Below are 16,185 nucleotides of genomic sequence, written 5' to 3' on the forward strand. Positions count from 1 at the left end.
GTAACAATTTGTTGATTGTTGTTGTCTATCTTGATGATATTTTACTTAAAGGAAGCGATCGTTTGTGTAAAGAGTTTGCAGAAGAGATACAAAAGGAATTTGAAATGTCAATGATTGGTGAATTGTCATTCTTTCTTATTCTACAAGCTACTCAATTAGAGGATGGAATTTTTATTTCTTAAGCTAAATATGTTAAGAAGTTTGAAATAGATAACTTTAAACTGGTTACCACCCTGTTAAGTATTGGTTGAGATTTCAAACTCAGAAGGTGAGTCTGAAGATTCAGATGAAAGTGATGATGAGGGGTCTGATACAGAGTTGGAAGAGGACTTTGACAGGGTTACCTTTGCTAAAGGAAGTGAAAAGGGGAAGGATAAAGATACGGCTTCTACGTCGGGAAAAAAGACAACTGGAAAAAGGGGTTAAAAGAAACAGGAGTAAGAAGTAGGAGGAGATCAGCTGGTTTGAAGAAGATGATGAGGATGATGAGGGGATGGAGACTGATAGTGATTATGTTACCCCACCACCCAAGAAGAGAAATAAGCAGAGCCCCGTCATTACATATATATGCCAGGATAAGGAGGACGATACCTCTAAAATCCATTCTACTCCTCAGGACCCTAAAAATCAAACTTGTGATGTTGAGAAATATGGGAAGATGGTGATGGAAGTTGAGAATTTGCCATCAAATGACAAAGCTACTGCTATTGATGTGGACACCCTAGATAATATTGTTGTCTTTCTAGAGTTCAACAAAGGCAACAACAATCCTCCGATGACCACGCTTCATACTGTGAAGAATGGGATGATAGAATTTTACAAGGTTATTGAATGGTTCTATTCAGAAATGGATAGCTTGAAGACCAAACAGGTGAAATCTTCCAGAAAAGTGGATACTTTAGAAGCTGTTGGGATAGGTAATCTTAGTTCCCTGCCTAATTACCTGAATGAATTAACTAAAGCCATCAGCGATGCAGAGGCTATCACTAGAGCGTATGGCTCTCAATTCAAGGTGGTGAAGGATAGGTTCAATGATTTGGAGAAGAGGGTTCTCAGCCATGAGAATACTCTAAAGAAAATTGGCGAACAAAGCCATAAAATTATGAAAGCCTCTGTTGATAGCTTCAGTGTGATGATTAGAAAGCTAGAACATATCCAATAGGAAAAGAACACAATAGATATTATTGAGGAGAATGTTATGGCCCTTTAAGCGGGAGCTAATGGACATGGGAAGAGAACCCGAGCAAGTACACAAAAGATAGCTCAGCAAGCCAAGGACCTGAAGGATTTGAAGAGTGTTGATGCCTATATGGTCCAACTGGAGCAAGAAGTTGTGGAGCTTCTAAATTTTTTTCTTAGGCCTCTTTTCTTTGTTTTGGGCTGTCCCTTTTGTGTTTCTGTGTTGTCCTTATGTTTCTTTTGGAGCTCTTGCTAGCTTTGCATATCTGCCAGTTGTTTCCTTTTTGTGGTTTGTTCTATCTAGCTGGGCTTTAATGCTTTATCTTTTTATAATCTAATGTAAAGGGTTCTGGGGCCCCTTCAAAACCTGCTTTTCACTCATAAAAAAAACTATTGGTTGTAAATTGAGTAAAGATGATGTATCTCTGGAAGTTGATCAAAAGAAGTATAGATATATGATGGGAGGATTGTTATATTTAACTGCCTCTAGATCAAATATCATGCAAGTTATTTATTTAGTTGCAAGATTTCAAGCTAATCCGAAACAATCACACTAGCAAGTTGTAAAGATGATTTTCACTTATTTGAGAGGGACTTTGGATTTTGGTCTTTGGTATAAGAAGAATGGAGATTTCATGCTGAAAGAATACACAAATACTGATTGGGCTAAAAGTATTGATGATAGGTAAAGTACTAGTGATGGTACATTTTTCTTGGGAGAAGTTGGTTTCTTGGTTAAGTAAAAAGCAAGATTCAATATCTCTATCTACTGCACAAGCAAAATATATTGTAGCAACATCTTGTTATACTCCTAGCTATGTCAATGAAATGAGCTCTTAAATATATCAGAGAGGTATATGATGGAATCATTCCTATTATGTGTGATAATTCTAGTACTATAAACATTCCAAAGAATCTGGTAATGCATTTAAGAAAACATATCTCAATCTGATATCATTTTCTAAGTGAGAAGGTTGCAGAAAAGGAAGTCAGATTGGAGTATAGGAGTATATTTGTATAAAAGAATAGGTTGCAAACATTTTCACTAAATAATTGGCAAATGATACTTTTGAGTATCTCAAGCAGAGGCTAGGGGTTATTGCCCCTCCTTTTTGAAACTATATGCATAGTAGTGTTGCATCTTTCTAGGGGGAGATCCAAAGCTTATCTTTTATCTCTTAGATTGGTGATGTTGCTACTCTCAGGGGGAGCAATGGAGTATGTGTTGGATGATCAATATATTTTATTTTTCCCTTTGTCTTTGATGTCAAAGGGGGAGAGAACTTTTTGATAAGGGGAGAGATCATTTGATATGCTCTAGTATTTCCATCATTGACAAAGGGGGATATTGTTGGAAATATGAGTTTGTATGATTTTCATTGATGTCAAACTTGATTGTTCAAATGGATTCTCGTCTGGATATGTTTTCTTTGTTTGGTGTTATAGTTGAGCTTGATAATTTGGTGTTGGTTGTGGCAATTTGGTTTTTGTTTTCTGACAATGAGGGTGTCTGTCAGACTGGTCTAGAAAGTCTTTGGTGGCCTTCATATACATTGAATCTTATGTTGCGGTTTAGTAGAAATGGTTATGTAACTTGTGTAGTATTCTTAGTTTGTTTATCTAGTGATGTTTCTGATTCAGAAGAGAGCTATGTTGATTTATGTTTGGAATATTTAACTGTGTTTTGGTTCAATGTGTCCAAATAGATTATCTTGTTTGGATCATGTTCTTTGGTCCAGATATGCATTGGAGAATGAGTAAAAATGTTGTTATGAGTCTCACCATTGTGTGTAGAGATCTACATGGTATAATTTACATCGAAATATGTCTTTTGGTCGATTCATTAATGAGTTCTATTGTGCATGTATAGTTCACTGTGTTATCTTGGTTCTTACCTTGATGGGAAGGACCTCCTTTCTCATATGATGGGAGTGGATTTTTGAACATGGTATGATCAGTATTGGAAGTTTTTTCATTGTGACCATCCAATTCTATATCACCTCAATCAACAAGGTCTTGAACGATATCTTTTAACCAATGACAACTATTTGTTTTGTATCCTTTTCCTTTATGAAATTCACAATACTCATTATCTCTCCACCATGAAGGTTTAATCTGTGGTTCATAGTTTTATGTTTTAGGCAATGCGATGAGATAAGAAGATATGAGTTTCGTAATATATTTTCAAGAGGTTCTCCCAAGGGTGTGTATGTGCGATTGGGTTTGTAGGTGGGGTACCTATTTTTAGGTGCCTCTTATTGCATGTTAGGAGTTTGATTTCCTTAATTGTTTTGGGGATTACCTTGGTTGTTAGTGGGGTTGTTGTGATTATCTTCTTGCCCTACAATTTTGACTATGGGTTGAGCAATTTTGACAGTTCTTGCATCTACAACACCATCGTTAACAATGTTTTTGTTCTTGGCCTAAAATTTGGGTTTGTCACTATTGTAGGCTAGTCGTGGACCATCCTTATTATCTTTGTAGATTTTGACAAGTCTCTTTTTGATAAGGGTTTTCTTGATTTTAAGCCCTTGGGCTATCACGTCTTTTAAAGTGTTTGAACATTTGATGTCTAAGTAGAATTCCATTTCTTCATTTAAGTTTGAAATGAAAATTTCAACTAATTGTTCCTCTGGAATGGGGAAGGAACGTCTACTAGAAAGGTGTCTCCATCTTTATAAGAATGTCGAGAATAACTCACCATTATTTTGTTTTATATTGCATAGATCAGCCACAGAGACATCTCATTCTATGTTATGTAAATGATGAGTGATAAATTTTTGTACTAGGTCTTCAAATGTTCTGATTTTGCCTAACATACATCAAAGCCATTGCATGGCCGATCCGCCTAAAATTTGAGTGAAGAGGTGCATTAGATATATTTTTTCATATGACACCTCTAAGCATGCAGAGTAAAATTCTCTTTCATGGTCCCTTTGATCTCCTTTCACTTTATATTTGTCAAATTTTGGTGTTTCGAAATTGCGTGGGAAAGGAGGTATGATCATGTTCCTTTAAAATGGATATGGATAGATATCTTTGAGAGAATATTTCTTTTGTGACCTTCCTGAGAGCAGTTGCTAGGTGAGGTCTTGCATCTATTGTCTCAACATATCCATTTCAGTGGGAGGAGGTAGGACATTCCCTTGTTGATAGTTATTGTTATAGTTGTGGGTATTCCTTGCCCTTCTATCATCTTGATTTCATTCTTGCCAATGGCTATGTTGGGATTAATCTGGTACATCACTAAGCTGTGACACATCAAAGTGTGCTGGGAGTTTTTCTCCTTCTTGAGCAAGTCTTCAAAAATGGGCATTAGCATTTCCCCTGAGAATTTCCTCAAAGAGTTTGTTAAATCTGGGATTACTAGCTGCTTCATAATGCTTCCTCCCCAACTGACCTGTCATATGTCACTAGCTCGCCAGTGATGGGAAAGTGAAGGATCTTCCAAACATCCTTTAAAATCACTGTCATCTCTCCCATCAAAAGATGGAAGGAACATGTCTCGTTGTGCCATTGCTCGGCCAACATAGTCAGCAATCTGCGATTTGTTTGAATCATGGGTAAGTGTATCATATTGAACAATTCGGTTGTATAGTGCCCCTCCTTGATGATTCATCTTGTATTTTTGTACATCAAAGGAATATATTGCTCTAGCTTAGTCTACTTTATAATGACTTGATGGTATCATGTTATTTACTAACCCTATTTCATGATTGTATTGGATATGATGATGGATCTATATTTGATGATTTCTATGTGTTCATTATTCATGATGGATCATATTGCTTATGGAATTTTAAAGATATTATGATTACACTAACCCTACTCTATGATTATGATGATTTTGTTGATGCTACGATGTTTGTGATTGTCTTCTAGTGTCTTCGTGATTAGAGATGATGTCATACCACTCATTGTGAGCATGATATGACATTGTGATTCTCTATCACTTGCCTGATCATTTATGATGTATATGTAATATATATATGTTATATTACGTTTAGTGGTGGAAGCAAGATTGTAGGTACTAGACATTGACTCCACCTGGTCCCACAGGTGTGAGCATGTCGCATCCCAATGACAAGTTTCTAGCGATGACATGTGTTTCCCTCTCATACTCTAGGCTTAAGTTGATATCCTTATTAGTTAGTGTCTTGGCTTGAGTCATTGGTCTGCGTCATGTGGTATGTTGCTCAACCCTATGTCGGGTTGCCTTGTGAATTTGCGATTATTTCTTAATTAATAATTAATCGATTTATATAGTTTATTTAATATTAAATTAAATTAATGGATGGCATTAATATTTGATATTAATGTGTGAATTATTATTATTAGAGATTTATTATTTATTGATGTTTATTTCATGAATTTGTATGTAATTGATGATTTAATATTATTATTACTTTATGGTCTAATGTTTAATTGAATATTTATTATTTGAGCTTTTGATTTATTGGATTATTATTTATTTATTTATTTATTAATTATTGGTTGAGTATTTATGCCTATTTGTACATTTATTTGTTCATTTACCTTCTTTATTTATTTATTGTTGGGTTATTTATTGTTTATCTAATTATTTATTTATTTACTTATCTGTCTTGTTATTTTATTTATTGGTTATTTATTTGTTATTTTTTATGTACCTACCCCTTATTATGATTGGCCCTCTTGGGAGTTGTAATTGTGAGGATATTATTATTTAATTTTTTGTTTATTTATTTTTATTATTTGTGGTTTATATTTAATTGGAACATTTATCTATGATGTGTTTGATTTATTTTATTGGGCTTTAATTTATTATTATTATTTATAATATTTGTAAAGTGGAAAAATCGAACCCTAGTCATTCTCCCCTCCCCAACTCCAAGGAGAGAGAAGGGAGAGTCACTAGGGTTGATGGTTTTCACTTAGGAGAGACTTTACATTCAAAAGAGGGGTTGAAACCCACAAGATCCAATCCCACACAATGCAAGATTGGATTCTAGATGAGTTTCAAGGGTTGTGACATCAAGGATACCCTCTTTTGTAAAGAATGTAGATAGAAAGATTTGCTTATAAACAGAGATAGGGATATGGTATGAAGCTATGGACCTGGAATTAGCAGTAAAATGTCGAGACGGTGCTGTTCTGCAAATTTGAGCGAAAGTTGACGGGACGATGGCGCCCGGTGTGCACACGGTCCTCCGAAAAATCCGTGAAACAAAGGGGGATCTGTTCGTCTCTGCACAAGGATTCCAGATCTTCAATTACAGCCACATACCTGCAACCTACACACAGAAAAGAGAGGACGATTGGGGGGTTAGGGATGAGGGGTTTGCCTTTAGGTCAAACCCCGGTTTTGGAATTAACCAAGAAATGAGAATGCTGTAAATGTAAATGTTTGTAATGTAAACAAGTACTGATACCTTGTTGTAAGAATGTTTGTATTCTTACATGCGAAGGTGTAATGTATGTAGTATGTTGTATGTTGTATGTTGAATCCTTGTCTTGAATGCAACACTTAGCCTTGAATGGAGACTTAGAATGCTCAATTGCTTGAAGGAATGCTTGAATGCTTGAATGTTTGAATGTTTGAATGTTTGAATGTTTGAATGTCGCTTCCGCCTTTTGCTCTTGCTTGTTTTCTCTTTTTTCCCCTTTCCAAGAGAGGAAAAGTAGTTTATATACTTGTCAATTACGGTTGATAGACTGATTTTCCCGACCTTAGGCCGACTAGGAAACATTATTTCTCGAATTGCAAACTTAAAGACCCGATGCCCACAAGAGATCGGGCCCAAAATAGGGCCAGGGACCAGGGCGCTGGGCGCCATGGTCCCACCTCCCGAGACAATAGGGTGCAAGGAGGGATCAGGCCAGGGTGCGGAAAAATGCAGTTTTTGATGTCATGAACAAGTTTCGGGGTCTCCATTCAGGTTTCGTGTTGCATCGCCATCGTGAAGACCCAAATGCAGTCGAAATTGCAAGTGTCGCAATTTTAGGACGCTACATTTAGCCCCCACTTTAGCGGGAGTATAAGCGTATGCTCATACTTTCGGTAAAGTACAAGGAAACAACATTGAAAAACTTTCACCACGTCAAGGAGGCAAGATACACCAAGCCCCTAGTGGACTAAGGATCTTACGACTTCGATTGACAAAGTAAAAGGGAAGATCACGAGGGAGAACCATGACTGTCAGTAGTAAGGTTCCCTCACTATGAGTCATGCAAGAAAGATATCAAAAATTTTCAAGGCAAAGCTAAATTTGTCAAGAAATTTTCAAGTATCTTGAAAAGATATGAATGGGATGTATGCCCCCCTACGTTAAAGCGATCGCACACGCCTTACCGGGGGTGATTGCTTTAAGGTAGTGATACATATAAGAAATGAGAAAGGAGCACGTTATCACAAGGATTTAGCCCCCAAGTGTGAGATAAGCCCAAGGATAATAGACACAAAACACAAAGCACAAGGTGACTTCGCTTTCCTCGAGGTCAGTATGCTGTATGATAATTCATGTATATCATATGTATGTATGCATAATTGTTCTTCATTCCCCAATCAAGGAAGGTCACCTAGAAGAAGGGAACACATGTGTCTTTTGAGTCAACATGAGAGAGACCAAAAGAGATCTCAATGTTTTGCATCGTCCTCAAGTAGACAACACTAAGGACAACAAATAGAAGAATGAGAATAACACATAGAAGAAGTGACAAAAGAGAGGAGGAGAGAATCTACTATGCTAATGAACTAGTCTAGCACGTCATCTACCCCCCGATCTTGCTGATCAATATTTCGGGAAGGTAGGAAACATGCTAGAGGAGGAACATCCAACACAGCAGATGGAGCTATCACAAGATCCAAACAAGGGCTATGTTCATATCCCAAGCCACGGTGTTCTTGTCTAGGAGCTAGGATAAGTGCTTTAGAAAATTCGTTAGATAGATGGTTATCAACATCAACATATTCATATTCACTATCAGAATGAACAGGAGTAACATTTTCATCATGAATAACATTTTCATCTATATCATCATCAAGATTTATAAAAATAGGATCTTTAACTCGCACAGGATCAAAACCATCATGCACCTTATGTTTAGGAGATTTCGGCTCAATCGTCAGCTGAGGAGAAAATGGAATAATATTAGTTGAAGGTGTTTTTGGGGATTGCAAAGTTTGAGAAGTAGCTGCCTGAGCTCTAAGACGACGCTTTCGTCGGCGTTCACGTGCAGAACGATTTCGTCTATTCTTAGTAGGAAGTTGAGAAGATTGAGGAGGAATGTTCTCATCCTTATCATTTGGGTGTTTAGGTTGTGGTCTCTTAGGTTGAATAATAGGAGAAGAGGAAGGTCTCTTCTCTCCATAAGAGGAAGGAGGAGGAACTGCTCCATATAAGGGAGGAATATTTGGTTTAGGAAGGAGACCAAGTCCATCATGACGAGGAGGGATAGGTCTACTTTTAGGAAGTTTATTAATCATAGGCATAGTCACATTCATAGGGATGGATTGGGAATCTTCTTGAGGAAAGACATTAGTTTTATCTTTCAAAGGAAGAACTTCCTTCTCAAGAACGATAGGAATGTCAAGTTTGGGTGTTCTAGGTTCACTTAGAGATAGGATCATATCTTTCTTCCACTTTTGATAAGATTTGAATAGATTGGAATTGTTTAGGCCAAAAGTAATCAATAGGAACGCTAGAAGTTCTTTCAGCTGGTTTAAAGAGACTATGATTGACAGTAACAACTTCACCATTATGGGGAAATTTCAAACACTTATGAATAGGAGAAGCAATAGCTTTCATGGAAGACAGCCAAGGATAGCCTAGCTTCACACGAAATTGTTCGGACGATGGAATAATAGCAAAGTCCACATCAAGGGATTTGTTATGGACCTCAATAGGTAATGTAATAGAACCAATTGCAGGAGAAGAAAATGCATCAAATAATTTCACAACCACATTTGTTTCATCATAGATCACTTGATTCAATTGCAAAGTAAAAAGAAATTCTTTAGTAATGATATTAACCATACAAGAAGGATCAATAAGCACTCCCCGGCAAGGTGTATTCTTGACTTTTGCAACTATATATAAAGGACCATCAGGTGCCCTGATAGTTTCACTAGAATCAAAGGTGATGGAAAGTTCTTTAGGGATTTTCTGCTGCTCTACAAAGTTAATCACATTCGGAGTCATGGACACAAGATCATCAGGTGAGACAGAGGAATCATTAGTATCAATCACATTAGAGGTATGAGAAGGCAATGGATCAGTAAAAATCTTAAGATTTTGGTTAGGAGGAGCTACAGATGTGTTGCCTTTATCATTCACACCAGAAACAGAGATAGTATTATTATCAATCAAATCTTGAATTTTACCCTTTAAAGCAAAACATTTTTCAGTATCATGCCCAGGATGACGATGAAATTGACAAAAAGATTTGTTATCAAAATAGGGTGAATTAATCTTTGCAGGATCTATTTGCCTTATAGGAGGAAGAGTGAGCACATTTTGTTCCAATAACTTATTCATAATACTATGCAATGATTCATTCAAAGGAGTAAACTTTCTTTCTCTCTTGAAAAACTTAGAAATAGGAGGCACACCTGATGTCGCATTCACATTGTTGTTGATGTTTTCATTGAATTTAATGGACTCTCTGTTCGGTTTAAACTTCCCAAATGGTTGTTGACTACTATCACCCTTATCACTCGGAGCCATAGGATTTGCTTGTTCCATTTGACTCACAGTCAGTTGATAATTGTGAAGAGTTGCACACAACTGTTGGAAAGAAGTAAACTCAGAAAACAAAAGTTTTTCTCTAATATCTTTCTGTAAATTAGAAATAAAGATTCTTTGAATATCATTGTCAAGTACTGGAAAAGAAATTTGAGCATACAAATGCTTATATCTACCGATGAAATCAGTCACTTTTTCTTTAACACCTTGTTTACAATGCATTAAATCAATCAAAGTAACTTTAGGACTTATATTGTTTTGAATTGTTGAATAAAAGCATTTGCAAGTTGTTCAAAAGAAGTAATAGAATAGGAAGGCAATGAGCAATACCATTGTAGGGCTTTATCTCGTAATGTTCTAGTAAACAGTTTTGCAAGCAACCTTTGGTCATAAGCAAAATCAGTACATATTGTTTGAAAGGTCTTAACATGTGTTAGAGGATCACCCTTACCATTATAAAGCTCCAAATGCAGAATTTCAACATGTTTAGGGGGGATAGCTCGAACAATGTCAAGAGAAAGTGGGCTCACAACATCACATGTGGGCACACTAAACTTAGATTGATTCATAGAGGCAATTTGTTGCTGTAAAGAAGAGACAGTTTGTGCAAGATTGTTAATGGTCACTTCAGTCGAAGAGTTCATATTAGATGTGTTAGATTGTGATGGAGGTGTTATGTTATTGAAAGAAGGTATTGATTGAGAGTAAGGTGGTGGGACACTATGAGAATTAGTCATAGGAGATGATTGGAAAGGAGGAACACTAGAAGGAGGAATGGAAGGGTTAAATGAATTGCCCCCTTGTGTCATGTTTATTTGTGGAGATATAATAGGAACACTCATTGAAGGAAAGAATGAAGAAGTCGGATTGAATGAAGGAAGAGGGTTGATTGAAGAAGAAGGATTGCCCCCATGATTAGTGATCATAGGAGGAATGTCTTGTATTGAAGTAGTCATTATGTTTGATGTAAAAGTAGGTATACTAGCAATAGAAGTTGTCAAAGGAATAGAATGATTAACTTGAGTAGGAGGTTGTGTGTAACTTAAGGTTTCGGCACAACTTTTCATAGGCATCACATTCGAATCCACAATGTGTGCAATACCACGCAAAATATCAATTCCATTCTTATCACTTTGAACCATTCGCTTTAGACCCTCAGTTAATGAAAGAGCTTGACTATCGGGGTATTCTTGAGACATCCATTGTTGAAAATCATCAAATTGGTTATCCAATTTTGAAAGTTGTTCTACAGAAACCTCATGGAGAGCTTCTTCATCATTAAGAGGGTTAGAGGAATTACCCATGTCCTCGTTAAAAAGGCCTTTCAAATTAGGTTCCATCTCCTTGATAATTACACCTTGGAAAGACTTAATTCTAAGGCTTCGTCTAACGGGAATAGTGTAAGTAGGACTTATTGTTGTAAAACTCATGCACTAAAGAAAGAGAGAAGATTTTGAATTTTAGAGGTAGCAAATTTCAATAAAATCAGCCAATCTCCTAGATTTAAGCTGTTAAATGCAATCAGGACAATCTCCCGAAATTTCAGAAAAAATGTCCGGGACCATGGCGAACGGAGTGCACACGGTCCTCGCAACTTTTTTTGAAATTTTCAAGGATGAAAGTTATGATGATTTTAAAGCTAATCTGAAAAAATTGAGTGATTTTACGATCTGTAGATAGGCCAAATTAAAGTTGCAATCTCAAAATTGAACCCTACCAAGATTGTTGAATAATGCAAAATTTGAATTTTGAAAAAGAGAGGGAAACTGAAATTTTGAATTTTATGATTTTAGAGGGAATACTAAAAGCAATGCAGGTTTTGAAAATTAAAAATTGACTCAATTTCATGCAAAATTCAATTTTGAAAGTGGAAATCAAGGTTGTTGCAATTAAACACTTAATTTCAAAAGTCACAAACTACAAAAATTTGAATAAAACACTGAAATTTTGAATGAATGCCAACACACTTTTCAGATTTAGGACTGTAAGAAACACAATTTTGACACAAATTTCAATTTCCACAATTTTTGAATGATTAGAAGCCTCAATCCAAGCAATCGCTAGACCAACTTCGACTTTAATTTTGAAAGTGTTAAAATTGATAAAATCAGCCAAAATTCTAGATATTAGCAGAAAAATATAGTAAGATCTAGCTCCCGAAATTTCGGAAAAAATGTTGGGGACGATGGCGCTCGGGGTGCACACGGTCCTCGCAAATTTTTTCCAAATTTTCAGGGATGAAAGATATTGTGATTTTATTGCGGAATCCAAAGTTACAGCCAATTTGGAGGTGTTTTGATTAGTGAAATTATCAGTCAAAGGTTGAATCAAGAAGGTTCTAAAAATTAGGGTTTTGACATTTAACCACTTAATTTCCAGAATTAAAGCACAAATATGAATTGAGAATTTGCAATAGAAGGGTAGATCTGAAACAAGCATTAACAATTAAACATTTCACAAGCTCAATTACTAAAAAGAAAATTTTAGGGTTTTTATGCAATTAACCTCTAAAATTTGCAAAAGATCAAACATGGAAATGTAATTAGGGAAGCAAATTTTTCAGATCTAACCATGAATAATCAGAATGAGGATGTTCACGTCGGGTTCACCAAAATGTAAAGCGGAAAAATCGAACCCTAGTCGTTCTCCCCTCCCCAACTCCAAGGAGAGAGAAGGGAGAGTCACTAGGATTGATGGTTTTCACTTAGGAGAGACTTTACATTCAAAAGAGGGGTTGAAACCCACAAGATCCAATCCCACACAATGCAAGATTGGATTCTAGATGAGTTTCAAGGGTTGTGACATCAAGGATACCCTCTTTTGTAAAGATTGTAGGTAGAAAGATTGAACTAGGAATGCATGTAAAGTAGGAAAGATTCGCTTATAAACAGAGATAGGGATATGGTATGAAGCTGCGGACCTAGAATTAGCAGTAAAATGTCGAGACGGTGCTGTTCTGCAAATTTGAGTGAAAGTTGACGGGACGATGGCGCCCGGCGTGCACACGGTCCTCCGAAAAATCCACGAAACAAAGGGGGATCTGTTCGTCTCTGCACAAGGATTCCAGATCTTCAATTACAACCACGTACCTGCAACCTACACACAGAAAAGAGAGGATGATTGGGGGGTTAGGGATGAGGGGTTTGCCTTTAGGTCAAACCTCGGTTTTGGAATTAACCAAGAAATGAGAATACTGTAAATGTAAATGTTTGTAATGTAAACAAGTACTGATACCTTGTTGTAAGAATGTTTGTATTCTTACATGCGAAGGTGTAATGTATGTAGTATGTTGTATGTTGTATGTGATCTCCTCTTCAATGGTTGAATCCTTGTCTTGAATGCAACACTTAGCCTTGAATGGAGACTTAGAATGCTCAATTGCTTGAAGGAATGCTTGAATGCTTGAATGTTTGAATGTTTGAATGTTTGAATGTCGCTTCCGCCTTTTGCTCTTGCTTGTTTTCTCTTTTTTCCCCTTTCCAGGAGAGGAAAAGTAGTTTATATACTTGTCAATTAGGGTTGATAGACTGATTTTCCTGACCTTAGGCCGACCAGGAAACATTATTTCCCGAATTGCAAACTTAAAGACCCGATGCCCACAAGAGACCGGGCCCAAAATAGGGAAAGGGACTAGGGCGCTGGGCGCCATGGTCTTGGGGGACCAGGGCACTGGGCACCCTAGTCCTGAAGGACCAGGGCGCTGGGCACCATGGTCCCACTTCCCGGGACAGCAGGGTGCAAGGAGGGATCAGGCCAGGGTGCGGAAAAATGCAGTTTTTGATGTCATGAACAAGTTTCGGGGTCTCCATTCAGGTTCCATGTTGCATCGCCATCGTGAAGACCCAAATGCAGTCAAAATTGCAAGTGTCGCAATTTTAGGACGCTACAATATTATTATTACATTCTCTCTTTTATTTTTTATTTTTTTTGATAATCCAGTGCTATCCCCAACCTTATGGTTTGCGACTCTGCCCAGCGACCTCAACCACCCTTGCCCTAGGCTTATTTTTTTGTGCCAGGTTTGGGGGATGGAGGGGGCGAGCGGAGGCGAGACTAGTCCACTGGAGCTGTAAGTCGAGGCTCAAACGCGGCGTGCAGCAGGGAAAACCCAGCTGGAGTGAATCGAACCTTGGACCTACATGGGACAAACCCAAAGCCTTAGCACAACCATTCCAACCGTTTGAGCTAGCAGGAGAACCCTATTACATTCTCTTGTTACTAATTGAGTAATTAACTATTATGTTTATACCTGCCCTATTATTTTATTGGTTGAGATTTGAGGGGAAGTAAATAATAAAATTATATATTCTTACCTCAATTTTTGGAAGGGGGGTTGGTATAGTATATTTTATTGGAATATTTTGATTGGAGGATATTCTTCTGTGGTTTTAAATGAGATTTTATTTATTGGCTTTGTGAGAATTTTTGTGGTATGTGCTTCTGGATATCTTTCTGCAACTTTTGGATTTTTGGATTGCTTGGTTGGATTGGATTTTGGGAAGCTTGCAGTTTGGATTTTTGCTCTTCTACGATTGCATTACCATCACTCTACTTCTAGGTTGGAGATCTTTTTCCATTCTTGCATTTTGATTTTTGAAAAAAGTTGTTTTTTCATGGCTGCTAAAAGATTGTTTGGGGAGATTTGGGAATGAATGATTATTCTATTATCAATAATTGGGAATAATATTTAGGGAAAAATATTTATATATAGTTTTATGAATTTGTGTGTTGTATTGTAGGAGAAGGGCATTTGTGTATGTTGATATGTTGATTAATAGTTTCCTATGAATACATTGTGGTAACAATTGGTTTTGTTGAGGTTTATTTATTGTTGCATACCCTATTTCAGGACCTCCTTATGTCTTGTGTCCATTTGGTTTGATTAGATCTGGAGTGGCTATGTTTGTTATCTTTTTTGTGCAATTTATTCCCGGTATATGTCAGGATTATAGGATGCATGGTCTTGTTGGCCTTAACAAGGATTTGTTTTGGTTTCTTTTTGGGTTTTAGTGACTTCTAGGTCATACTTATGCCTTTGCAAGGTCTGTGCTCAATTCTAGGCAAGTTTGCATCTTGTATGTTTTTGTTTTCATGAATTCTATATTATGTAACAAAAGCGCTAGGAAAGAGTACATAAGTGTTAAAACTCAGTGAAAAAGTGCTACTCTGGGCTACAAAAGCACCATAGTCTTGACATAAAGTAACGTCAATCAGTTTTTGGGCTAGTTTTGAGGTTCTTAGTTGGTTCTTTTGGCTTGGTCTTCATTCTAGAGGCTTGATTTGTCATGTTTGATGGTTTTTGGGCATTGTGTCATTCATTTGTGATGTGTATGACTCCATTTGGGCCCTGGAAAGTGGTTATGTTCTTGTTTGTTGAGGTTTCAATATGATGCTCCAACAAGATGTATGCATCCCTTGCTGTTGAGGATGAGTATATGCAGCTCCAGTGAAAGGTTATGTTGTGCTTTGTTGTTGAGGACTACGTGGAATCATTGGATTCATATTATTGCCCTATTTATGTGTTTATATCACTCTTCAGGCTCTCTTTATTATTGCAATATGATGCTTTGAGGTCATGGCATGATTCTTGTTATATGACATTTGTTTGTATGTTTATAGCTATCCTTTATGATTCAGTTTGTATTAGATTTGTACTAACTTTTGGATGCTTTCTTTGACGAGTTTCATGTTGTTGTTGTGAGGTCCCTTGTTTATGTCTACCCTATGGTTATGGTCCATGGCTGGGAGAGTGGGCTCTTGCATGTGTAGGAATAAGGTCATGAGCATGAGATCTCTAGGAGGGGGTCTAGACATATGGAACCACACGAAGAGTTTTCTTGTAAATGCAAGTGATAATATTAATAATTGATTAGTGGGTTTAGGTATTTATAAATTCACTAAACAAGATAATAATTGGTTTTGTGGCCCCACCTCATAGCTCTAGAAGTGTGCACGCTTGAGATGAGCTTGGGAAGACCGCTGGAGAGGTAAACCAGTCTCCCTTGAATGACTCCAAGGTTGAGATGGTTCCACATGTCTATCAGGGTGAGGCTTAGCCCCTTGTGAGGATAGCATGTGATGACACTCTTTTTCCCTTCATTTTTCCATTATCCATATTCCCTTGTTGTTAATTATGCCTCTAGAAGTTTCATTGATTTGATTAGCCTCGTGATGTGATTTGCATGTTATATTTATGTTGGAGTCTTGGGATGTCATGTTGTATCCTATGGTTGTTGAGTGTCTGCTTAGGTCTTGAGTGTGGGTTGGAACCTTATGTCATCTC

This window comes from Cryptomeria japonica, chromosome 11 (genome assembly GCF_030272615.1).
Source record: "Cryptomeria japonica chromosome 11, Sugi_1.0, whole genome shotgun sequence".
NCBI classification, from domain to species: domain Eukaryota; kingdom Viridiplantae; phylum Streptophyta; class Pinopsida; order Cupressales; family Cupressaceae; genus Cryptomeria; species Cryptomeria japonica.